The sequence below is a fragment of the Oncorhynchus masou genome, chromosome 5, assembly GCF_036934945.1.
Source record: "Oncorhynchus masou masou isolate Uvic2021 chromosome 5, UVic_Omas_1.1, whole genome shotgun sequence".
NCBI classification, from domain to species: domain Eukaryota; kingdom Metazoa; phylum Chordata; class Actinopteri; order Salmoniformes; family Salmonidae; genus Oncorhynchus; species Oncorhynchus masou.
Window position 1 is genome coordinate 78,297,001 of NC_088216.1, and position 25,897 is coordinate 78,322,897.

Here is a 25,897-nt window from a genome sequence, read left to right on the forward strand (position 1 = left end):
AAATGGGTAAGGAACATAGTGTACTTCTTATTTTGGTATTAAAGGATACTTTATTCTCTATCTCTTTATTATAAATAAAGCAAACCCGTTTTTAACCTAAGTTCTCAAAAGATCTGGATAACGTACCTAGTGGCTACAGAGAGAAGTAAGACATTTGAGGGGATACATTTTTCTTAGAAACTTTTAACATGAGTGAAATGAAGTATTTGATATGAATGAGTTAACATATTAACATACGGGCCCTGGCTCACAATGTCCCTCGAGTGTTAGTAAGGCAGTCAAGTGAAATTGATCACATACTGACACAGATTCTCTACTACAAATTGTCACTCCAGAAAATAAAGTAGAAGATAACTCATCCAGTGCACAATTTAATTGGAGCATAAAAGTGTGGATCTTTTAAATCTGGAATAAAATAGTCAAACCGATACATTATATAGGATCACTTTGAGTGGAAAGAAAGCTTGGTTTCATTCAAATTCAAAACGACATTGCTCCTATATGCCAAAAGACTCTTTGATATTTGAGTTGGATCGAATTACATTACAACAGACTAATGTCATGAACATCTCATTCCAGCTTAGTCATTTCTGACACAAAAAAATACAATCTACTTTCTTGGTGACAACACTAACAATAAGAAACAAAAAGATATCTCTAAACATACATCATTTAAGAAAAGCCATTGAATTCATTACCACTAAACAAACAGATTGTCTTAAAGTGCTTCAGGTTTCACATCTTCATAATCATTCACTGCTGCTTTGACATTGGACATTGAAACACTGGCACGGGACGGGTCACAGACTTTTCCCTCTTCATTCTCTGTCTTCCTCATCCCCATCCATGTTTCAGACACATCTCCCGACCTTTGACATGGGGCTTATGTTGGTAGATATTTTCTCACAGAGCTCCAGTGCCTTCTGAGAAGTGGCGTCATTCCTACTTGAGGCTAGTCCCTCAACTGCTACCAGAGTCACGCTATCTGCGTTAAACAGTATGCATGGCCATCTACCTCCACCTGTCATACTGTGCTCTACACAAGCCATAAATGTGATTATTTTACCAATTTAGCATGACATAAATCACATGTGGGGGTCATAAGCTAATAAGGAGATTTTACCCAGAAGGGCGAACCAAGCACTGCTATAAGATGATGGCCAAACCAACCCTGATGAAATGATCAGCCGTTCAATTAGAGAGATTCAAATGTGAAACTACAGGGGCAGATGTCTGGTTAAGTAGCGATCATAAAGAGCAGGTTTCAGACATGGACATGTGTCAGTCGGGTAATGTTATTGAACACCGGTTACAGTAGTACCAAATATAAACAATAAGGAGAACCCGGTGGGTGAGTGTGTTGTTGTAGAAGCCAGGGGAATGGGCCGGTCAACATGTGTTAGCACCGGCTCCCCAACCTGAGGCTTCCCTACAAGAGAGATGTTTTCTTTCCACCTCCCCCAGACTAGAGTAGGGGGGACGGAGTGACACTGGTTGGTCCTAGGGAACTAGTCCTCTCCTGGCGGGGTGGTGGGACGGTGGTGTGGGACAGGGTGGGACATGTCTCTGTCTCTGTCTCGGGCCCCTCCGGTCCCGCAGGCCCTGCCGGTCCCGCCAAGCGGATCACATAACAAGTGATGTCGTCTCCTGAACCCAGCCTCTCATTGCGTAACCGCCAGCTCCTCTCTTTCAGGACCCCTCGCGACCGCATCAACAGGTCCTGGGCAGCCAGCGTGTATCTGGATGAGAAGAGTTGGGGTCAAAACATCGAAAAGTGCAATTTATTTGAAATTAGTATTTTTTTAATGTTCATGAATTGAATTTGCAATGCATCCCAAATATGTGTTATGTGAAGGTGTTTGTCAAAAAGTTAATGCCATTTCAAAATTACCATAGTAATTTGTACAGGCTCGATACTGGCCTCTAGTGGAGATATCATTTAAAATACTCCTCCTTTACTAACCAATATTCAGTAGGTTTTTTTCAAGGCTACCTGATTAGTCAATATTTACCAGTGGAGGCTGCTGAGAGGAGGAGGGCTCATAATAATGTCTGGAACGAAGCCAATGGAATGGCATCAAACACCTGGAAACCATGTGTATTTATACCATTCCACCTATTACCACGAGCCAGTCCTCCTCAATTAAGGTGCCACCAACCCCTTGTGATATCTACACCGTTTTAATTGGTAGCAACTGTAATAGTATGATTCACATCCTTCCATGACAAGGCAACCAGCCATTCTCTGCCCCAGGTCTGTCTCCCTGGCAACGCCGCCTTGGGCGTCAGGTGAGTTTACAAAACAAGAAGGGAAATGGGCATTCGGTTACACAAGTAGTAGAGACGGCCTAGTCGTAGTTTGAGTAGTGAGTATTCTTCATACTGTTGACTTACATAGCTATGCTACTGCTGAACTTCACGCATGGCTCTTACCTATATGACCACATGTCCTGGTATCGTTTCGCACTGCCGCAATAGTGTATTAGATTAGAGTTTATGAATAAGGCATTGCCATATTTACGTCAAGCTATTTATTGAAGCACTCATAGTTCTGCCTACCAAGGATGTTGTTATATGTGTCTCTGTGTTTGGTTAGTTTCTGAATGTGGCCCATCCATTCTTATGTTGACCTAGTCCAGATATAACTCAGTACTCATTTTCAGGTTTTAGCTGGTCTCTATAGGCCTATAGCTGTGGCATATTCTTAATTGAATTGGCCATTCATTCAGAGCCATTCATTGGCTCTGTTCTTGCCTGGCATCCCTGTGGTCTTCAGACATCTCTGAATCAGTGCATAGTTCAATGCCTCTCAAAAGTGAAGTACATTGCAAGGATATTAATATTTATCTTACAAATGCAATGCAGCAATGTTTTGTCCTAGCTTTGCTTGTTTCCTTTACTACTCGTCTGGGGCAGCACCTGTCCGTTTTTAGGGACTCATTAGCTGACAACAGACAGGTGTGAATCACAGACAGCTATGAACCACAGACAGGTGTGAATCACAGACAGCTATGAACCACAGACAAGTGTGAATCACAGACAGCTATGAACCGCAGACGGGTGTGGACCGCAGACGGGTGTGGACCGCGGACGGGTGTGGACCGCGGACGGGTGTGGAACCGCGGACGGGTGTGGACCGCGGACGGGTATGGACCGCGGACGGGTGTGGACCGCGGACGGGTGTGAGAAATTAAAACATTGGCATTCATATTATATTTTGATTTGGAGAGGGGGCAGCATCTACAAACTGGATTGAATAGTTTATTGTTCACTGTTCCGTGCTTCTACACCTGCATTGCTTGCTGTTTGGGGTTTTAGGCTGGGTTTCTGTACAGCACTTTGAGATATCAGCTGATGTACGAAGGGCTATATAAATACATTGGATTTGATTTGATTTGCTCGGTGACGCAAACAGCAATCCTTCAATCAGAACCGTTTACCGATTATGGATGTAGCTTCGAACGTGAGACACATGCTGCTAGCAGGTACAGTCTTTGACCCGATACTTACCTCGAACGCAGTCGCTATGAAATACCCTTAGACCTAATTGTTAATGAATTCAATAATTAATCAAAGGTCTAATATTGTGTAGATTACAGACTAGAGATTACAGCACCTCACAGGATCAGTGGGCTCGCAGCAGGACAGGAAGTCTGAAACTGTGTCTGCAACCTCCCTGTCCGTGGTCACGTCCCACAGCCCATCTGTACCCATCACCAGCACGTCGTCAGGGCCGTGCTCGTACTCAGACATGTCGTACACTATCACCTGGAGGAGAAACGGGAGGGAAGGAGTGCAGGTCGAGTGTTAAACACGGCTGGAATAATAGGATAAATCATAGAGGCTTCCCATCTATCAATGAATTTGGATCAGATATCTTTGCTTTTCAGGATAATAAATAAAATACTGGACAATACATAGATTGATGAGCCAAAATAAAGTAAACTTAGGTCATTAGACGTCGGCCAAGATTTGGAACACACTAGGATGCTCCTAGACAAGTTTTGATCTTGCAGACGGTGGGCGATAAATGGTCCTAGACACAAAGAGCATACCATCTCTCATTCACCTCTGGGCAGCAGGAGAGAAAGGGCTTGATGTAGATGTTGGAGTTGTACACCTTCAGGTCATAATCCCCTAGGCCACGTGTTACCCCAATGGTGGCCATGACACGGGCCTACACACACACACACACACACACACACACACACACACACACACACACACACACACACACACACACACACACACACACACACACACACACACACACACACACACACACACACACACACACACAGTGAATAATGTGGGTTAGTGCCTGTGGATATGCTTAAATTTGAGTAAAATCCACGTATGAAGGATTAGTGACTCAGGAGCATTTATCTTTAACCACACAGCTAAAGACTGGGAGAGTTCGGTAACAACCATGAAATCCTCCCACACATACAGTGGAATGAACAACTAAAAATGATATCTTGCTATGTCTGTCCTGCAGGTGAACTGTCCTGCAGCGTAAACAAGGCAACAGTAAACATGTTGTCCCCTATGAATGACGCAGCCCCCCTTGGGCCAAATTCGATATCACGTGTGACTAACACATTTCAGTACAGTTAATTACTGTAGCTCTGGCCTTGGGCCAATCTGTGTAATTTTGTAAATGCCAGATCTTTATGGCAAGACGCATCATTCACCCAAGTTTAGTCAAAATTGGACCATTGCTGTCTGAGACATCTTGTGTGACGAACATACGAACGAATGGAGACAGATTCACAGTTCCCTCCCCAATTTCATCGTGGGGGACAATTAAGCTAAGCAGCTAAGCATTATTCCTGTCAGGGAAACATGACGAGGGCGGGAGGATAACCACTCTACATGTGGTATGAAGACCCAGCTATACTTTAATGTACAGCCAATCCAATGTCCCATGACTTGGTCAGGAAAAATAATGTGGCTCTACCTACATTAAGGTAGATCTTACAGCACCATATACCTACTGTCTCCTACCCATGGCAGATCTTAAAGCACCATATACCTACTGTCTCCTACCCATGGCAGATCTTACAGCACCATATACCTACTGTCTCCTACCCATGGCAGATCTTACAGCACCATATACCTACTGTCTCCTACCCATGGCAGATCTTACAGCACCATATACCTACTGTCTCCTACCCATGGCAGATCTTACAGCACCATATACCTACTGTCTCCTACCCATGGCAGATCTTACAGCACCATATACCTACTGTCTCCTACCCATGGCAGATCTTACAGCACCATATACCTACTGTCTTCTACCCATGGCAGATCTTACAGCACCATATACCTACTGTCTCCTACCCATGGCAGATCTTACAGCACCATATACCTACTGTCTCCTACCCATGGCAGATCTTACAGCACCATATACCTACTGTCTCCTACCCATGGCAGATCTTACAGCACCATATACCTAGTGTTTCCTACCCATGGTAGACCTTACAGCACCATATACCTACTGTCTCCTACCCATGGTAGACCTTACAGCACCATATACCTACTGTCTCCTACCCATGGCAGATCTTACAGCACCATATACCTACTGTCTCCTACCCATGGTAGACCTGACAGCACCATATATCTAATGTAAACCTACCCATGGTAGACCTTACTGCACCATATATATAATGTAAACCGACCCATGGTAGACTTTACAGCACTATATACCTAATGTAAACCGACCCATGGTAGACCTTACAGCACCATATATCTAATGTAAACCTACCCATGGTAGACCTTACAGCACCATATATCTAATGTAAACCTACCCATGGTAGACCTTACAGCATCATATATCTAATGTAAACAAACCCATGGTAGACCTTACAGCACCATATATCTAATGTAAACTGACCCACGGTAGACCTTACAGCACCATATACCTAATGTAAACCGACCCATGGTAGACCTTACAGCACCATATATCTAATGTAAACCTACCCATGGTAGACCTTACAGCACCATATATCTAATGTAAACCTACCCATGGTAGACCTTACAGCACCATATATGTAATGAAAACCTACCCATGGTAGACATTACAGCACAATATATCTAATGTAAACCGACCCATTGTAGACCTTACAGCACCATATATCTAATTAAACCTACCCATGGTTGACCTTACAGCACCATATATCTAATGTAAACCTACCCATGGTATACCTTACAGCACCATATATCTAATGTAAACCGACCCATGGTAGACCTTACAGCACCATATATCTAATGTAAACCTACCCATGGTAGACCTTACAGCACCATATATCTAATGTAAACCTACCCATGGTAGACCTTACAGCATCATATATCTAATGTAAACCGACCCATGGTAGACCTTACAGCACCATATATCTAATGTAAACCTACCCATGGTAGACCTTACAGCACCATATATCTAATGTAAACCTACCCATGGTAGACCTTACAGCACCATATATATAATGTTATCTGACCCATGGTAGACCTTACAGCACCATGTATCTAATGTAAACCTACCCATGTTATACCTTACAGCACCATATATCTAATGTAAACCGACCCATGGTAGACCTTACAGCACCATATATCTAATGTCAACCGACCCATGGTAGACCTTACAGCACCATATATCTAATGTAAACCGACCCATGGTAGACCTTACAGCACCATATATCTACTGTAAACCTACCCATGGTAGACCTTACAGCACCATATATCTACTGTAAACCTTCCCATGGTAGACCTTACAGCACCATATATCTAATGTAAACCTACCCATGGTAGACCTTACAGCACCATATATCTAATGTAAACCTACCCATGGTAGACCTTACAGCACCATATATCTAATGTAAACCGACCCATGGTAGACCTTACAGCATCATATATCTAAAGTAAACTGACCCATGGTAGACCTTACAGCACCATATATCTAATGTAAACCTACCCATGGTAGACCTTACAGCACCATATATCTACTGTAAACCTACCCATGGTAGACCTTACAGCACCATATATCTAATGTAAACCTACCCATGGTAGACCTTACAGCACCATATATCTAATGTAAACCTACCCATGGTAGACCTTACAGCACCATATATCTAATGTAAACCTACCCATGGTAGACCTTACAGCACCATATATCTAATGTAAACCTACCCATGGTAGACCTTACAGCACCATATATCTAATGTAAACCTACCCATGGTAGACCTTACAGCACCATATATCTAATGTAAACCTACCCATGGTAGACCTTACAGCACCATATATCTAATGTAAACCTACCCATGGTAGACCTTACATCACCATATATCTAATGTAAACCTACCCATGGTAGACCTTACAGCACCATATATCTAATGTAAACCTACCCATGGTAGACCTTACAGCACCATATATCTAATGTAAACCTACCCATGGTAGACCTTACAGCACCATATATCTACTGTAAACCTACCCATGGTAGACCTTACAGCACCATATATCTAATGTAAACCTACCCATGGTAGACCTTACAGCACCATATATCTAATGTAAACCTACCCATGGTAGACCTTACAGCACCATATATCTAATGTAAACCTACCCATGGTAGACCTTACAGCACCATATATCTAATGTAAACCTACCCATGGTAGACCTTACATCACCATATATCTAATGTAAACCGACCCATGGTAGACCTTACAGCATCATATATCTAAAGTAAACTGACCCATGGTAGACCTTACAGCACCATATATCTAATGTTAACCTACCCATGGTAGACCTTACAGCACCATGTATTTAATGTAAACCTACCCATGGTAGACCTTACAGCACCATATATCTAATGTAAACCGACCCATGGTAGACCTTACAGCATCATATATCTAATGTAAACCGACCCATGGTATATCTTACAGCACCATATATCTAATGTAAACCTACCCATGGTAGACCTTACAGCACCATATATCTAATGTAAACCTACCCATGGTAGACCTTACAGCACCATATATATAATGTTATCTGACCCATGGTAGACATTACAGCACCTAATATCTACTGTAAACCGACCCATGGTAGACCTTACAGCACCATATATCTAATGTAAACCTACCCATGGTAGACCTTACTGCACCATATATCTGATGTCCACCAGTACCCAGTACCCAGTACCCAGTACCCAGTACCCAGTACCCAGTACACAGTACACAGTTTCACCTTTTTGCCCTCTCCATATATGAGTGGGAACTTCTACGATGGTTTTGTAAGCCCTTCAACAAATAGGATTACGGGTTAGGGATTAGCAATTCTATTCTTTCAACAAGTAGATTATTTTCCTGGTCAGGTTATGTGGCCTGTAAAAACTCCTGGCCCTAATCATAAAAAATACAACGGCCTGAAAAGTAACACACATGTTCGACAATAGCTGTCATTTACCAGCCGTTCATTGTGTCGTCCCTGAAGAGCATCTTCCTGCCCAGCTCCCTGTACTGGATCCTGTGAGGGAACCCATGGGCGTTCCTGTGAGGGAACCCATGGGCGTGAACTCGTTCCCAAGCAGCTCCGGTCTCAGGAAGCCCTGCAGGGACACACAGAGCAGAGAAAACAGTGACAAAACTTTACATGACAAACTGTCATGTCAAATTGACTTGTCTTGTGACAAAATGGCTCATTGATTTAATATATTTTTAAGATGTGAATATAGCAATAATCATCAGGGTTGTGGTAAATCCCAGTCAATTCAGAAAGTCAATCAAATTCCAATTCCACATTTTCCACATTGGATAGCAATGAAGAGAATTGGAGTTGGAATTGGAATTTCAGTTTACTTCCTGAATTGTCTGGATTTTAATTGGAATAGACCCCAACCCTGATAAACATATCGTCAAGGAAGTGTCATGGCAGTAAGAAAAGTGAACGTGGAACATTATATAGCTGTGATGCACAATCAACACACAGTACCATTCATCTCTCTCCCTGAGGGTTCCACCACTCTCCCACACAGCCAGCCACCCACCAAGCCGACAATAAATTAATAAAGATGCAGTTTGAATCAGACATTAAATAACACCAACCTCCCTTTCCCCTGCATCTTTCTTTTTGTCCAGGGCACCATTGGAAAAGAGATTCATATCCCGTGGTGATGGGACTCACATGGTTAAAGGGACATTACACTTTAAAATCAAAGTTTCTCAGATGTTTTGAGACTTCTAAAGTCTGAAAACATCTGACAAACTTTAATTCATGAGTGAATCTCCCTTTTAAATAAGTAATAAATCAATACATGTATTAACCCCGTCCTCACCAGATACTGCAGGCGCTGCCTCTCAGACTCTGGCGTGAACTCGTTGGACATGGGGATGCCCTCACCGTTACGGATGATGATGGCTCTGTAGAGAAAGAGGAAGAACCAAAGTAGAATGAATAATGATTATATTTCTGTGGGAGGGACAATGACATACTGTATGATGACAAAGACAGACACCATAATGTGACCGCATATTAGGAGGACCCTCAAGACAGATAATGTGGTGTTAAGAGGGATGACACAGCATGAAGTCCAGAGATGTTACTGGATGATTATTGCCCCCAGACACTGATCTAAAGTCAGTTTAGACTAAGATTGACAAACAGTATACTGATCCTAGATCTGTGCCTATGGGCAAGTTCTACCAGGAGCTTACGGTTCATGATGAATGGTGTTGCAGTACAAAGAGTGGCCAACAGAGGTCGAAAGAACTGCTGTGTGACATTATTATGAGCATGACCAAAGGAAACCTCTTCAAATCAATGGCTATGGGCATCATGTTATCACTTCCTTTAAACTCTGTTTCAGTCATTCAACTCTGCATTGAGTGACTGAAATCAAATACATTGAGTTGAATGTGTACAACAAGCAGGCCTGTAATACATCAGTCATTAGCCATTCGGGCATTCATCAATCCTGCTGCTATCAGTTTGATCTGTTGACATACCTGCTGTCTCCTGCATTGGCAACGTAGAGCTTCCCCATCAAATGAATGGCAGCCAAGGCACAACAACCACCAGAGATGGTATAGGACATCTTCTCTTTCTCTATCAGTTCATCCTGTAATCAACAGAACAGGAACAGAAAACATTCATTCAATGGCTTGCAGAATGTCAGTAGCACTTATTGCATTAAAGAGGTTATACTTAACTTAAGAGATAACGACTACCAAAAGATAAATAATCAGTGCATTCTGTGAAACCCATTTTGCTCACTCGCTACTGTATCTCGTCTCTAATGTGGTAAAACGCTAGCCTCAGATGCCCAGGCTTCGCTGAGAGGAGATTTGGAAGAATGGTCTCGCGAGACTAGTAGAGCTCTATTTCACAAAGTAGGGTGATATGCTGTGAGCGTACACCTGTGTCTTACCATCTGTTTGAAGGCATTTTCTATGACACCCATGATCAGACTCTCCAGACTGACAGCCTTCTCCATGTGGAAGCGGATGGAGGGATCAGAGATGGCGTCAGGTTTCTGGGTGGCATTCGCCCCCTTCTTCACCGCCCCCTGGTAGGGGCTGCCATTCTTGGCCAGGCAGATAGGGAGCGCCGCAGAGGGGTTCTCCAGCAGGTGGGCAATGTCCTCCAGTCTGTCTCTGATAGGGCGATGGAGGAGTTTGGACGCCATGATGGCACACCCTGAGCCGGCGTGGCCGTCGAACATGCCCCAATACTGCAGAGGGATTCCTGTGCCATCCTGGAAAAGGTTTAAGTCAAATAAAGATCAAATCATATCAAACATGCATCTAGATATATCAATACAATTAGTCTGACAGTAAGAAAGGAAAAAATAACATTGGCCACATGGGTCTCTCTAACAAGTCTCTTGCAAGATTTTAACTCAATGAGAATTACAAGCTCAGTGAATGCCTAAATGATTTCCAGTGTGGACATTTCTGTCAGAAAATGGATGGGAATAATTCTAACTTCATGACACCACATCATAGTAAATATGTTCACAATGACAGCAGTTACTGTGCCACAGAAAAACCTCTGAAAGACAGCGAATATTAAGACAGTGAATATCCCACTTGATTATATTCCCTTCCACAGGATTTCTTTATGCTGGTAAATCCCACTAACTAGATTTCCTCCAAACCAGTGAATCTTACTTCTCACCATCTTCTTTTGTGCCTATGCCAAGAAGTAAGTGTTAAGTATAGTGGAGTAGTGTATGTTCAGACGGTTAGGACATATCTAAGAGCCCAGTGCACAGAATGGACAGCAGCATGGAACTCTGTTAACCTCTTACTGGACTAGAGGAGGAGGGGCACACTAAGCAATGATGTAATTAATTAATGGGAGGGACAGAGGGTGAACAAGGAGAATAGAGGAGGGGGTTGGGAGGCCAGCAGAAGGACGGGAGCGATTGGCCCGACATGACACAACCCTTTGAACAGCACTGTATCGACTGCTTTAGACTCTGCTGTGTAAATACATTTGAGAGATTATGGAGCCATCTCTTAGTGAGTGGGTTTTTGGCTTTGTGTGCTAGAGGCGGTTAGCTGCTCTACGGACCCACACAAAGCTGTTTCTAAATACAGCAGCATACATCGGTCAGTCTTAAGGAGATTGTCTTTGCTTTGCCAGAAAAAAGAAAAAAAAACCCAGCCACCCAATGATGTCTGGTTCTTCAAAGTTTGGACTGGAGACATTTAAACAGACATGTTTGTTTTAGAGAGAGACCTGGGTGAACCTTGCTGTAGTATGTCACCAAGGGTCCAACCTTCACTATAGAGGCAATAGTACATAGAATGCAGACATTTCACCAGGATGCGTGCATGCTTGGCCTACACTCCTATTGTAATGCTGTAGGCCTAGTTTATGGGCCATCTACTAATATAATCATAATTACTAGAACTAAACCTCAACATTCTATGACTTCAGGTAGTCTCACCCCATTGTCATCCAGCAGTGTGGAGTTGCTCTGTTTTTTGTCGCTCAGATTCTTCACGTAGAGCAGCTCACAGGATGCTTGGTCCTCATTTAGCTTTTCCCAGCATTGATGGTCCTGGGGAAGGTGGGATGGTGGTAAAGAAGGTATGGGGATATTATAAATCCATGAGAAAATATATACACGTCTCCTTGGTTCAGGAGCTAGACAGGCAAATCCCCCAACCAAGGTGCATCTCAGATAAATCACTAATGAGAGCCTATCAGCGTGGCATGGTGGCATTTGTCATGGTGAGATAGTAATGTTATGATCTATGTAAAAACATAAAGGGGAACAGATAGTGCTGTAGGACTGGGATTAAGTGTTTTCATTACTGGCCTATGCTGCTTAATGATAATGACTTTGTGCAGCATGACTTCATATTCTGACCATCTCAGCGGACTGGGGCTCAGTGGGCATGTGACTGTGCTTACAGTATGTGGGAGTAGACACTGCAGTAGTCTGAGTAGAGGTGGAGTGTTTTTTAACTCATACTTGTATACTACTACCATAGTTAATATCATACTATCCATTCACATGTATTAGATATAGTATAGCACCTTTAAGAATATTTGGCCACAGAGGACAGTTTCCAGCTCGCTCCCTTCACCTCAGATCACTGCAATGTTTACACTTTTCAGGACACTGAAATGGAATGAAGTCATGCATTACATTACAAAGCCATTATCCTTAGGGCTTTGTGATTCAGGAGAGGGGCTGCCAAAAGGTTTCACCCCTGTTGTACCGTTAAAGCTGAGAAACGATGATTCTCTGCCACTTCGGTGCGAGGATCCAACAGGGTCAAGCCACTTTTATAGCCTTTTCAGATTCAATTAGCGGTATTTAGAATAATGGGATTTAGCCGGATCATATTGTAAAAATGTATTGCACAAATTGGAGCATAATCCTTAAAGTGTCCCTAACTATTACAGAGGTGGCCTAGCAGATACACCATTGGGCCAGTAACTGAAAGGTCGCTAGTTCAAATCCCTGAGCCGACAAGGTGAAAACTCTGTCGATGGTCGCCATTGATAATGGCAGATCCTGGCCGTGACTCCACTCTCAGTGGGTGTCTCAGGGAGAGTTAGATTACACACAAAAAAACACATTTCCAATACACATTTGTACATCTGTGAAATAGGACAAATATAAGCACCCACCAAATTATTATTAATGATGGACTAGGAGAAGTGTGAAGAAAGAGAGAGTCGTTTATACAGCTGTGCCCTTACCCCAGTCATACAGAGGAGAGATATTTCATCACCTGAGAGGATGGGTGATATCTAACCAACAGGTTTACAAGCTGGTCCATCATGTACATTAGCCACCTGTCTATGATCATGATGATGGTGGGCAGAGTCAAGATACTGACTTTCACCTTTTCACAATGGTCTTGCACTAAACAAGTTATAACTTTAAACGCTTAGTTAAGCCTATACATCATATCCTTCAGAAATCATTCTTAAAGCTGAAATATGTCACTTTTTGGGTGACCTGACCAAATTCACATAGAAATGTGTGTTATAGCTCTGCCATTCTCATTGAAAGCAAGTCTAAGAAGCGGTAAATCTGTTCTATGTGCGCTATTTCTATGCTTCCTGTTCTTAAGTTTAGTTTTTGCGTCTTTTACTTTCGGTTTTGTACACTGGGTTTCAACAGCTGAAACTCCAATATTTTTGGTTATGGAAAATATACTTGCTTGTTTTGTCACATAAACTGAAATTACGCAAATTATTCGGATTTGAGCAATCAGGAAATGGCAGATTGATGTTTGCATAGAACACCTTTAAGCAAATGTCTTACTATATGGCAAAAGGACTATGTCAAATTTGGCAAAATAAATGCTATTTCAACAGGTAGAGGGAAATTATCCTTATTTGGTTTGATGTTCTGATATCAGTGTTCTAATATGAGGTAGAAACAGCAATGGCTGCCCAAATCATGATTATAAAAAGCCATCCAGTTTGTAATCAGTAAGCTGCACCGTAGAGTAGTGGCCAGGGGAGCATTAGTCCTGATGACAGGGACATGAATTACAAGTCATCGGGGTCATGTCAACTTTGAGGCCAGGTCATGTTGTTCCATGTTTTACAACCAATGATGTATATAAACCCTGGATTGATGATGCTACGTATTGGACATTGAGAGGCTTTGAAGTCACCAGTCAGACATATTGACACTTTTATTTAACTAGGCAAGTCAGTTAAGAACAAATTCTTATTTACAATGGCGGCCTACCCCAGCCAAACCCAGACAAACCTGGGCCAATTGTGCACCGCCCTATGTGACTCCCATCACAGCCGGATGTGATACAGCCTGGATTTGAACCAGGGATCCAGCAATGCAGTGCCTTAGACCGCTGCGCCACACAGGAGCAGTCCTCCATAGGAATTAATTAAATTCTTCAGTATTTTATTTAAATGTTTCAAATGTTTAAGTATTTTTTTGTTGTAGTGGGGACAGTAACATTAGCAATCTTAAAATATCTCAAACAATTATACTTTAAGGATGTTTTAATATTTTACATGTATTAAATGTTTATGTTAAGCTCACATAATATGAAGTATGCACTGAAGTGTCTGTAGTAGAGTAAATGTGGCCAAAAGCTACATGAATAAATGCATTTCTGTATTTTTTTACAATGTTGGAGGAGTGCCGATATATTCACGGTGGCTTCAACACAGCACCCCCTATCAGTCATCTAGTGCATTATATAAATCATTGTTTTCAACACATCTGCAACTGGTTTGTCAATATCATACATTGGGTTAGAGAGGCCTTAGTTTTTTTACCTACTGGATGCCAAAGTCCAGTCCTTTGTTTCGAGCTTAAGCTTTTACAAAATGTTCACAAACATTTTACATCTCACAATTCATGAGATTTATTTTGTATGTGTCACATATGCAATATCTATTTCATTATAACTAATCTGGCAACCAAGGAATGTACTGTATGCCTACGAGGAAATAGACATTAATTTCAGTGAGTCCATTAAAGTGCAAGCCAGTCATTCCCTGGTCTTCATGATGTACGAAAACAAAACAATGAAGATCACGTTCTACTCAATTTGTGACATATTGTCCCATCAAGGCACAGTTTCAGTCATTGTAAACATGTGACTGAAATACTTTGTCTGCGTTAAACAGAAGAACATCTGTTTGCTAACTCACGTAGGAGACTTTTAGAAGAGGAAGCCTCCAGTTCTACCAACTTCCTCATCAGTTGGGTAAGTTATTTTGTTGCTGATGAAAATCGTTCATTCCTTTTTTCTAAGTAATGATGACATACTGTAGAGAACCGTCTACATTTTGTGCTCAAATTTGTTGTATAATTCATCCTCTCAAGAGAATTTAGCATACATCACAAACCACAGTGATGATGATTAAAATTCATTGAATCGAATCAAATCAAATGTTATTGGTTGTGTACACATATTTTCAGATGTTAGACGCAGGTGCGGCAAAATGCTTGTGTTTCTAGCTCCAACAGTGCAGTAATACCTAACAATACAAAACAATACACACGAAACCGGAATATAAATCTATATGTGTATGATGGTGTATAGACATTATGGACGGTGTATCAAGAGGAAAGGTGTGTACAGCAGTAGTTGTATAGGATGATCCTTGACTAGAATACAGTATATACATATGAAGTGGGTAAAACAGTATATATAAACATCATTAAAGTGACCAGTGTTCAATGATTATGTATATAGGGCAACAGTCTCTAAGGTGCAGCAGATAGAGTACGGGTGGTAGCCAGCTAGTAACAGTGACATAGGTGCAGCAGGGTTGAATACGGGTGGTAGCCAGTTAGTAACAGTGACTAAGGTGCAGCATGATTGAGTACAGGTGGTAGCCAGCTAGTAACAGTAACTAAGGTGTAGCAGGGTTGAGTACGGGTGGTAGCCAGCTAGTAACAGTGACTAAGGTGCAGCAGGGTTGAGTACGGGTGGTAGCCAGTTAGTAACAGTGACTAAGGTGCAGCAGGGTTGAGTACGGGTGGTAGCCAGTTAGTAATAGTGACTAAGGTGCAGCAGGGTTGAGTACGGGTGGTAGCATGCTAGTAACAGTGACTGAAGTTAAGGGCAGGGTACTGGGCAAAAGCCAGCTAGTGGTGACTATTTAACAGTCAGATGGCCTGGAAATGAAGCTGTTTTTCAGTCTCTCGGTCCAAGCTTTGATAAAACTGCACTGTCTACTCCTTCTAGATGGTAGTGTGGTGAACAGGTCATGGCTAGGGTGGCTGATGTCCTTGATGATCTTCTTGGCCTTCCTGTGACACCGGGTACTGTAGATGTCCTGGAGGGCAGGCAGTATGTTAGGCCTCCTAAGGCTGAAGAGGCACAGTTGCGCCTTCTTCACCACACTGGCTGTGTGAATGGACCATTTCAGGTCGTCAGTGATGTGCATGCTGAGGAACTTAAAGCTTTTCACCAGCTCCACTGTGGCCAGGTCGATGTGGATGGGAGAATGCTCTCTCTGCTACTTCCTGAAGTTCATGATCAGCTCCTTCATTTTGTTACATTGAGGGAGAGGTTATTAACCATTGCACTGCCTCATGTTTGACTTCATCCCATGACAAAAATGAGAAAGAGTCACATTTCATTAACAAAGTGAACTTGGTGGTCAAAATAACTCTGATTCTAACTTAATTCATAATCAGTTTTCTAAGAAAGCCATACAAGTTTATCACCAGAAGTCAAGATGATCTCTTCCTGCCCGATGTGCCTGTGGTTTCCTGTCACAGTTTCTCAAGCATGCAGTGAGTTGTTGTAGTGTAGGAGGACCTGCATGACAATGGACTCCAAACTTCTCAAACTATTCATGTTCTCAGAAGAAAATATACAGTGCCTTGCGAAAGTATTCGGCCCCCTTGAACTTTGCGACATTTCAGGCTTCAAACATAAAGATATAAAACTGTATTTTTTTGTGAAGAATCAACAACAAGTGGGACACAATCATGAAGTGGAACGACATTTATTGGATATTTCAAACTTTTTTAACAAATCAAAAACTGAAAAATTGGGCGTGCAAAATTATTCAGCCCCCTTAAGTTAATAATTTGTAGCGCCACCTTTTGCTGCGATTACAGCTGTAAGTCGCTTGGGGTATGTCTCTATCAGTTTTGCACATCGAGAGACTGACATTTTTTCCCATTCCTCCTTGCAAAACAGCTTGAGCTCAGTGAGTTTGGATGAAGAGCATTTGTGAACAGCAGTTTTCAGTTCTTTCCACAGATACTCGATGGGATTCAGGTCTGGACTTTGACTTGGTCATTCTAACACCTGGATATGTTTTTTTTTAACCATTCCATTGTAGATTTTGCTTTATGTTTTGGATTGTTGTCTTGTTGGAAGACAAATCTCCGTCCAAGTCTCAGGTCTTTTGCAGACTCCATCAGGTTTTCTTCCAGAATGGTCCTGTATTTGGCTCCATCCATCTTCCCATCAATTTTAACCATCTTCCCTGTTCTTGCTGAAGAAAAGCAGGCCCAAACCATGATGCTGCCACCACCATGTTTGACAGTGGGTATGGTGTGTTCAGGGTGATGAGCTGTGTTGCTTTTATGCCAAACATAACGTTTTGCATTGTTGCCAAAAAGTTCAATTTTGGTTTCATCTGACTAGAGCACCTTCTTCCACATGTTTGGTGTGTCTCCTAGGTGGCTTGTGGCAAACTTTAAACAACACTTTTTATGGATATCTTTAAGAAAAGGCTTTCTTCTTGCCACTCTTCCATAAAGGCCAGATTTGTGCAATATACGACTGATTGTTGTCCTATGGACAGAGTCTCCCACCTCAGCTGTAGATCTCTGTAGTTCACCAGAGTGATCATGGGCCTCTTGGCTGCATCTCTGATCAGTCTTCTCCTTGTATGAACTGAAAGTTTAGAGGGACGGCCAGGTCTTGGTAGATTTGCAGTGGTCTGATACTCCTTCCATTTCAATATTATCGCTTGCACAGTGCTCCTTGGGATGTTTAAAGCTTGGGAAATCTTTTTGTATCCAAATCCGGCTTTAAACTTCTTCACAACAGTATCTCGGACCTGCCTGGTGTGCTCCTTGTTCTTCATGATGCTCTCTGCGCTTTTAACGGACCTCTGAGACTATCACAGTGCAGGTGCATTTATACGGAGACTTGATTACACACAGGTGGATTGTATTTATCATCATTAGTCATTTAGGTCAACATTGGATCATTCAGAGATCCTCACTGAACTTCTGGAGAGAGTTTGCTGCACTGAAAGTAAAGGGGCTGAATAATTTTGCACGCCCAATTTTTCAGTTTTTGATTTGTTAAAAAAGTTTGAAATAACCAATAAATGTTGTTCCACTTCATGATTGTGTCCCACTTGTTGTTGATTCTTCACAAAAAAATACAGTTTTATATCTTTATGTTTGAAGCCTGAAATGTGGCAAAAGGTCGCAAAGTTCAAGGGGGCCGAATACTTTTGCAAGGCACTGTAGAAGTAAAACAGTTTATTCAAGTTAATTTATTATCTTATGAACACGTGATAGTTGATCTGATATTACATTTAGAGGTGGTAACTGTTCACTCTATTACACTGAGAGTGAGATAAGGAGGGTGGTACAAAATATATTGAGGGGAAATATGGTAACAGAATAGTCTGTACTTACAAGGTTCTATAATTATATACTGAACAAAAACATACATGCAACATGAAACAATTTCAAAGATGTTACTGAGTTACAATTCATATAAGGAAATCATTCAATTTAAATAAATTCATTAGGCCCTAATCTATGTATTTTACATGACTAGGCAGGGGCGCAATCAGGGGTGGGCCTGGGAGGGCATAGCCGAATGTGGAGGTCCTGGGCTGGAGTGGTTACACGGTTTCTGTGGTTGTGAAGCCAGTTGGATGCACTGTCAAATTCTCTAATACAATGTTGGAGGCAGCTTATGGTAGAAAAATTAACATTACATGCTCTGGTGGACGTTCCTGCAGTCAGCATGCCAATTGCACGCTCCCTCAAAACATGAGCCATCTGTGGCATTGTGTTGTGTGACAAAACTGCACATTTTAAAGTGGCCTTTTATTGTCCCCAGCACAAGGTGAACCTGTGTAATGATCATGATATTTAATCAGCATCTTGATATGCCACACTAATGGATTATATTGGAAAAGTTTAAATGCACACATACAGGGAGGTAAATAAATTCATGCACAGAATTTGAGAGAAATAAGCTTTGTGAGTATGGAACATTTCTGGGATTATTTATTTCAGCTAATAAAACACGAGACCAACATTTTACATGTTGCGTTTATATTTTTGTTCAGTATATATAACGATTGAACTTTCAAAAGTAGTTTACAGGTAGAAACATCTGAAAAGTAAACACACAAACATTTAGACTTTGAGGTCTTGTTTAGGCAGTGTTCACAGCCTTTTTGTTTTAGGTAGTGTTCACAGCCTTTTTGGTTTAGGCAATGTTCACAGCCTATTTGGTTTAGGCAGTGTTCATAGCCTTTTTGGTTTAGGCAATGTTCACAGCCTATTTGGTTTAGGCAGTGTTCATAGCCTATTTGGTTTAGGCAATGTTCACAGCCTATTTGGTTTAGGCAGTGTTCACAGACTATTTGGTTTAGGCAATGTTCACAGCCTATTTGGTTTAGGCAGTGTTCACAGACTATTTGGTTTAGGCAATGTTCACAGCCTATTTGGTTTAGGCAGTGTTCATAGCCTTTTTGGTTTAGGCAGTGTTCACAGCCTATTTGGTTTAGGCAGTGTTCACAGCTTATTTGGTTTAGGCAGTGTTCACAGACTTTTTGGGCGATTTGTAAATTGTGCTTCTGTAACGATATTCGTCGTCGCAAGATGAGGAATCATTGGACCAAAGCGCAGCGTGGTAAGTGTTCATGCTTTCTTTATTAAAACTGAACACTATAACAAAAATAAACAAGAGCATAACCAAAACAGTCCTGTAAGGTGCAAACACTAAACAGAAATTAACTACCCACAAAAACCCTGTGGGAAAAGCTACCTAAGTATGGTTCCCTATCAGAGACAACGATAGATTGAGAACCATACCCGGCCAAAACAAAGAAATACAAAACATAGACAAAGGAATATAGAATGCCCACCCAAATCACACCCTGACCAAACCAAAATAGAGACATAAAAAGCTCAGGGCGTGACAGCTTCTAATATAATTTGACTGAATGCTTTTAAAGTGGAATGTAATGGAAGGTAGTTCCGGGTTACAGATAATTGATGCTTGGCTCACTGAGATGGATTGCTACTGTATGAGTAATTCAAAAGGCTTCTGAGCTCCAGCATGCCAACTTTGAAAAAAGCTAGAGCCGTCCTTTGAATTCCTGTACAGTAAGCCTTACTGTCACTCTCTGTTCCCACCTAAAAGCTTTCACAGACAGATCACAGATCTGTTGTTTGCTAATTGTTTATACTGTGAGGCAACTGCTTTGAGGAAGTGTTGTGTGTGAATGCACTCTGGGTATGCACCCAATGTGAAAATATTGACACAGTATGCAGTATAATGGCTCCAAACAGTTCCAAGGCTGGAAAAGCATTGGTAGCTGTCTGGTTTGCCATAGGTAATCACAATTTAACAATATAATCAACTGTACTGCAATGATGAACATCAGCACACTGGCCACACTGGCTGCTTAACAGTTATCTCAGCCTCACTCAGTGAATCAGTGAAGGATCTGTCAACTGATGCCACGAGGAGATTACATTGACATTATCATTTAGCAAACGCTCTTATCCAGAGCGACTTACAATAAGTGCATTCAAATGAGGGGCCATGAACAATTGCATAACATGCATCAAATCCAAAGGCAGAAACCACAGTTGTGTGTGTGACATGGTTAAGTGCCATTCCATGAGGGATCTAGGTAAGACAAAGATATAGTAAGTGTCAGGAGCCAGAGGAGATGGGAGGGGAGGGACTCTCTGGAGTCTAAAGTTGCTAGAGGCCAGAGTGCTTTCAGTCTGAAGAGACCGTTCTTTCGTCTGCTGTCCTGACCGTAGTGAAGACGAGGTCATTAATGTAGAGGACAGAAAAGAGTTGTGACTGGGATTGGTGACTGGATGAAAATTCTGATATCAAAATGACCACATCTGAACTTACATTGTTAAGTTTGACCACCTGGAGCATCAAGAGTCCATCTTCACTGTGTGCTCATTGTTTCCAACCTGTCCTGACAACAGTGATTTTGACTGCACTTTAAAAAACAGCATGGAGGTTATATATGGACTTAGTAATGATCATCGGGAGAGAGGGAGCAGTTAAATTCTTCTCCATTCTAAAATGGCTGTGCTAAACTAAATACACACTTTTAATGCCACTAATTTAGCTGTTGCAGTTTGATGAAATAATACATCCAATCTATGTGCAGTTCAAGTCAGAAGTTGACATACACCTTAGCCAAATACATTAAAACTCAGTTTTTCACAATTCTTGACATTTAATCAAAATAAAAATTCCCTGTCTTAGGTGAGTTAGGTCCACCACTTTATTTTAACAATGTGAAATGTCAGAATAATCGTAGAGGAATGATTTATTTCAGCTTTAATTTCTTTCATCACATTCCCAGTGGGTCAGAAGTTTACATACACTCAATCAGTATTTGGTAGTATTGTCTGGGATTGATTTGCACTTTTCACACCAAAGTACGTTCATCTCTAGGAGACAGAACGCGTCTCCTTCCTGAGCAGTATGATGGCTGCTTGGTCCCATGGTGTTTATACTTGTGTACTATTGTTTGTATAGATGAACATGGTACTTTCAGGCATTTGGAAATTGCTCCCAATGATGAACCAGACTTGTGGAGGTCTACAATTTATTTTCTGAGGGCTTGGCTGAGTTCTTTTGATTTTCCAATGATGTCAAGCAAAGAGGCACTGAGTTTGAAGGTAGGCCTTGAAATACATCCACAGGTACACCTCCAATTGACTCAAATGATGTCAATTAGCCTATCAGAAGCTTCTAAAGCCATGACATAATTTTCTGGAATTTTCCAAGCTGTTTAAAGGCACCGTCAACTTAGTGTATGTACACTTCTGACCCACTGGAATTTTGATACAGTGAATTATAAGTGAAATAATCTGTGTGCAAACAATTGTTGGAAAAATTACTTGTGTCATGCACAAAGTAGATGCCCTAACCGACTTGCCAAAACTATAGTTTGTTACCAATAAATGTGTGGAGTGGTTGAAAAACCTATTGAACTTAATTAACAAAATATTATATTGACATTTTTTTAATGACTAGATTTGACTAGATATCGGTATTGATGCAAGGACCAGTTTTGGATTTAACTTTACCTTCTATAATGGTATTTCAAGGTTTGGTTTGTTAAATGTGATATGCCACTCTGGTGCGTGTAATAACCGTTTTTATAGTTTTCTCTGTTTGCTTCCCCATGCGCTGCCGACACCAAGCCTTGCCTCTTGTTACTCAAGCCGTGCCATTCACTCTGTCTGCACGGTCAGATGCAACAAAATGTTGCTGACGACGATGCAGATTTCCACTTTGCATCTTAATATAAATCCACAAGTGTTCTATAATTACACTATTAGTTTGTGTATCTAACTGTCTGCAAACAGCTAGTTTGTCTTATCTTAGTAAGTTGTGACTAAAATAAAATGTGTTGGCTGATAAATGCTAATCGCTAGTTAGCTGGCTATCAAGCTAGCTAAATGTACAAAGAGTCCGGGCAAAGGTAGCTAGCTAATACTGCCTGGTATTTGTGCTGGTGTAGGTCTAGATCAGCATGTTGTTTGTGCAACGGTATATTTTAAATCAGAGAGGAATAGAGCTCGCCAGCTTGTAGTCCTAAAAGCTGGAAATAAGTTACCTTTGGTTTTTTCAGCCATTCCTATGGGGGGAAGTTAATGGGGATAAATGCTGAAAATAAGGTCTGAGGTTAACACAGGCTTAGGAGAGCTTATGCTGTATGTTTTGTTTGTGTGAGATAATATATGTCAGTTAACATTACCTATATGAATGATAAAGGTCTATAGTGGAAGCATGAATATGTTAGCTAGCGCTAGCTAGTTTTCATGTTTTATTAGTTATATGTATGGGACACACATGGTATACACAGCTCTTTTCATTGGTAGCACAGGTGCTCCTAACTTAAAAAAGTAAGGAGCACCAGACAAAATCTTGGAGCAACAGATTGCATTTATTTATTTTTTACTGCAAATGACTGTCCTATCATTCTTAATTGTCATCAGTTGACACTTTGATGATGTAGAAAACATCACTCGAGAGTGGGCAAGACAAAATAATTAAAATAACTTTTAACAATTGTATTGAAAAGTGCAAATGCAAACATATTTACATAGGTGATTCGTTTTGGACAAACAAATGTAATATACTAAACAGAACATTTGTAGCATTATGATTGGTTACGATTGGTAAACAATGTATCAGCCTGTCTTGCTTGAGCAGTGAAGAGAGGAGTGTTGTTGTTACACATTTTGTTCTTTATTGGATCATTTTTTGGGTGCTCCCAAAATAAAAGTACTGGTCGCACAGCAACATGTTAAGTCGGCTGTGCCACCAAATTGGTAGCACTTCAGAATCCTGGGTATACACCGTCCAACAAAATGCTTACGTGCTGGTTCTTGACAATGCAAAAACAAGCTAGCTACATGAAGAGAAAACATGTCATGTAACATCTAATTAGGGTCCCTTGGGAAACACTGACCGACAGGGTTCATACCCAGTCACAAAAATTCCTCCATGGTTTTTTTCATCAAACAACAATGTATTCAAAGTGCTGCCCACTATATTCCAACTATAGAATTAGAATAATCATTATATTTCCATGATTTTAACAGTTCAAGAATGAATTAGGCCTAGCTTTTTCTACCCACATCATGCTGTGTGGAAATTATAACAAGTGCAGGAAATGCAGACAATGATGAAAATGCTGAAAATGTATTTGGGTTGAAGTTGGATTGAACAGTATAAAACAATCAGAATGGCTAAAATCACTTGTAATTTAACTGTTGCCACCCTGGGGTCATGAACTACTTATATAGGGGTGGCAGGGTAGCCTAGTGGTTAGAGCGTTGGACTAGTAACCGGAAGGTTGCGAGTTCAAACCCCCGAGCTAACAACGTACAAATCTGTCGTTCTTCCCCTGAACAGGCAGTTAACCCACTGTTCCCAGGCCGGCATTGAAAATAAGATTTTTTTCTTTACTGACTTGCCTGGTTAAATAAAGGTAAAATAAAAAAAATAAAAAAGATTTTTAACTTTTATTATTCAAAAACATAAAATAATGTCAAATACCATTCACAAATGTGAAAAATATTTTGTCCATATCGCCTAGCCCTACAAAAGATGAAACACATTGTGGCCAAGGGATCTGTGGATAAATAACATTTAGAGGGTGTAATACAATACAATGTCACATTATTCTTCTACAATGTATGTTCTTCACCCTGGGCAACATGGGCCTGGGAGGTTTACAGGTATCCACAGTACTCCACCAATTATACATTTTTCAACTACCTATTTCTTGTACTCTTGTAATGTGCAGAATTGCAGGAAATTTGATGAAAAGAGTAACATTTTCTCTCCGATGCCAAGGCCAAAGATTTGGTTCGTCTGGCCATGTACTGGCAAAGAAATTGCAAAACTAAAGCAAAAGAACCGTGAAGAAAAAACTGAACTATGCAACTTATTGAATCTTTATGAAAGAGACCAAACGTATTTTGACAAGTTCAAGTAGTATAGTAGTACACAGTCCATCCATATCCTTTAAGACACAGCAATAGCTTTAAATCACATGATTTATATTATTTGATGTCCAATTAAGAAAGAAACGGTTTATAATAAATCATTATTGACGTGCACAAATGATCATAGACTACGTTTTTGTTTATCCCACATTTTGCGAGATCCTATTAATCACAAGATCCCCCAAAATATTGAACTGCAATAACTGTAGCAGTTCATTGTGTGTTACACTGTTTCATAGTAACCAGACAGTGGCTGCTACAGCAGCAGTTTCAGCAGCAGCAGAAGGCTGTGTGCTATTTGGTGAATTTGCAATAGCAACACCGTGTCGCCACACACCGTTAAATGCGTTCTCTACTGCAACACTAAAACGGTTTTATTGTCAACAGTGCATATGAATGACCAGTCGAGAAACCACTCACTCTGCGTATCCTGTCCGCCAGGGAAGCCTGCTGTCCCTCTTCAAAGTCAGCACAGGTCGAGATGCATGTTCTGTCGAGTATTGAAGAAGCTCCGATGTAAGGTCCAGGAACTCGGGTCGACCGTAAGGGAACAGTGGAGGCAGACCGTCCTGGTGACAGTTCTGGTGATGAACGTTCCCGGATCCATGGTGCTGGTGATGACCGTGGGGTATCATTCCTCCCACCAACGTGGACATCGCATTTTTTACTTTACTTATCATTGCGGTGGGAATAATAACCTAACCCGACACAGAAATTAATTAATAACCCAATACTAACGTAGCGAAGAACAAAATGATCCAAAGACTATAAACGACACTCCAAATTGTGCGCTTGTCTGGACTGGACACAAAATAACTATTCCCTGTCACAATTAAGAAAATGCACGCTCTTGAGCGGTCCATTTATCAAAACAAATTGATAGTCTCTATCAGGGATGGGCCACTTTGATGGGGTTGGGGGCCCTAAGCAAAGGTTTAGAGTTAATTTCCTGCAATTCTACACATTTTGCCATGGGCCGTAGAGAAGTTTAGCAGTTTTATAGTTAATTTCTTGCAATTTGACTCATTTTACCATGGGCCGTAGGATAAAATGTGCAGTTTTATAGTTAATTTCCTGCAATTCTATACATTTTGCAATACGGTGGAGAACAATGTTGCAGTTTTTAATATGATATCTGACGAAGAGTGACTAACAAAATGAATGGGGCCC

At 41.2% G+C, this 25,897-nt stretch overlaps 1 pseudogene; it reads right to left on the reverse strand.

Annotated features, from left to right (window-relative positions):
- Positions 1-358: 358 nt before the first annotated feature.
- Positions 359-25,558, reverse strand: LOC135540319 (protein phosphatase 1H-like; annotated as a pseudogene).
- Between the last annotated feature and the right edge of the window lie 339 nt (positions 25,559-25,897).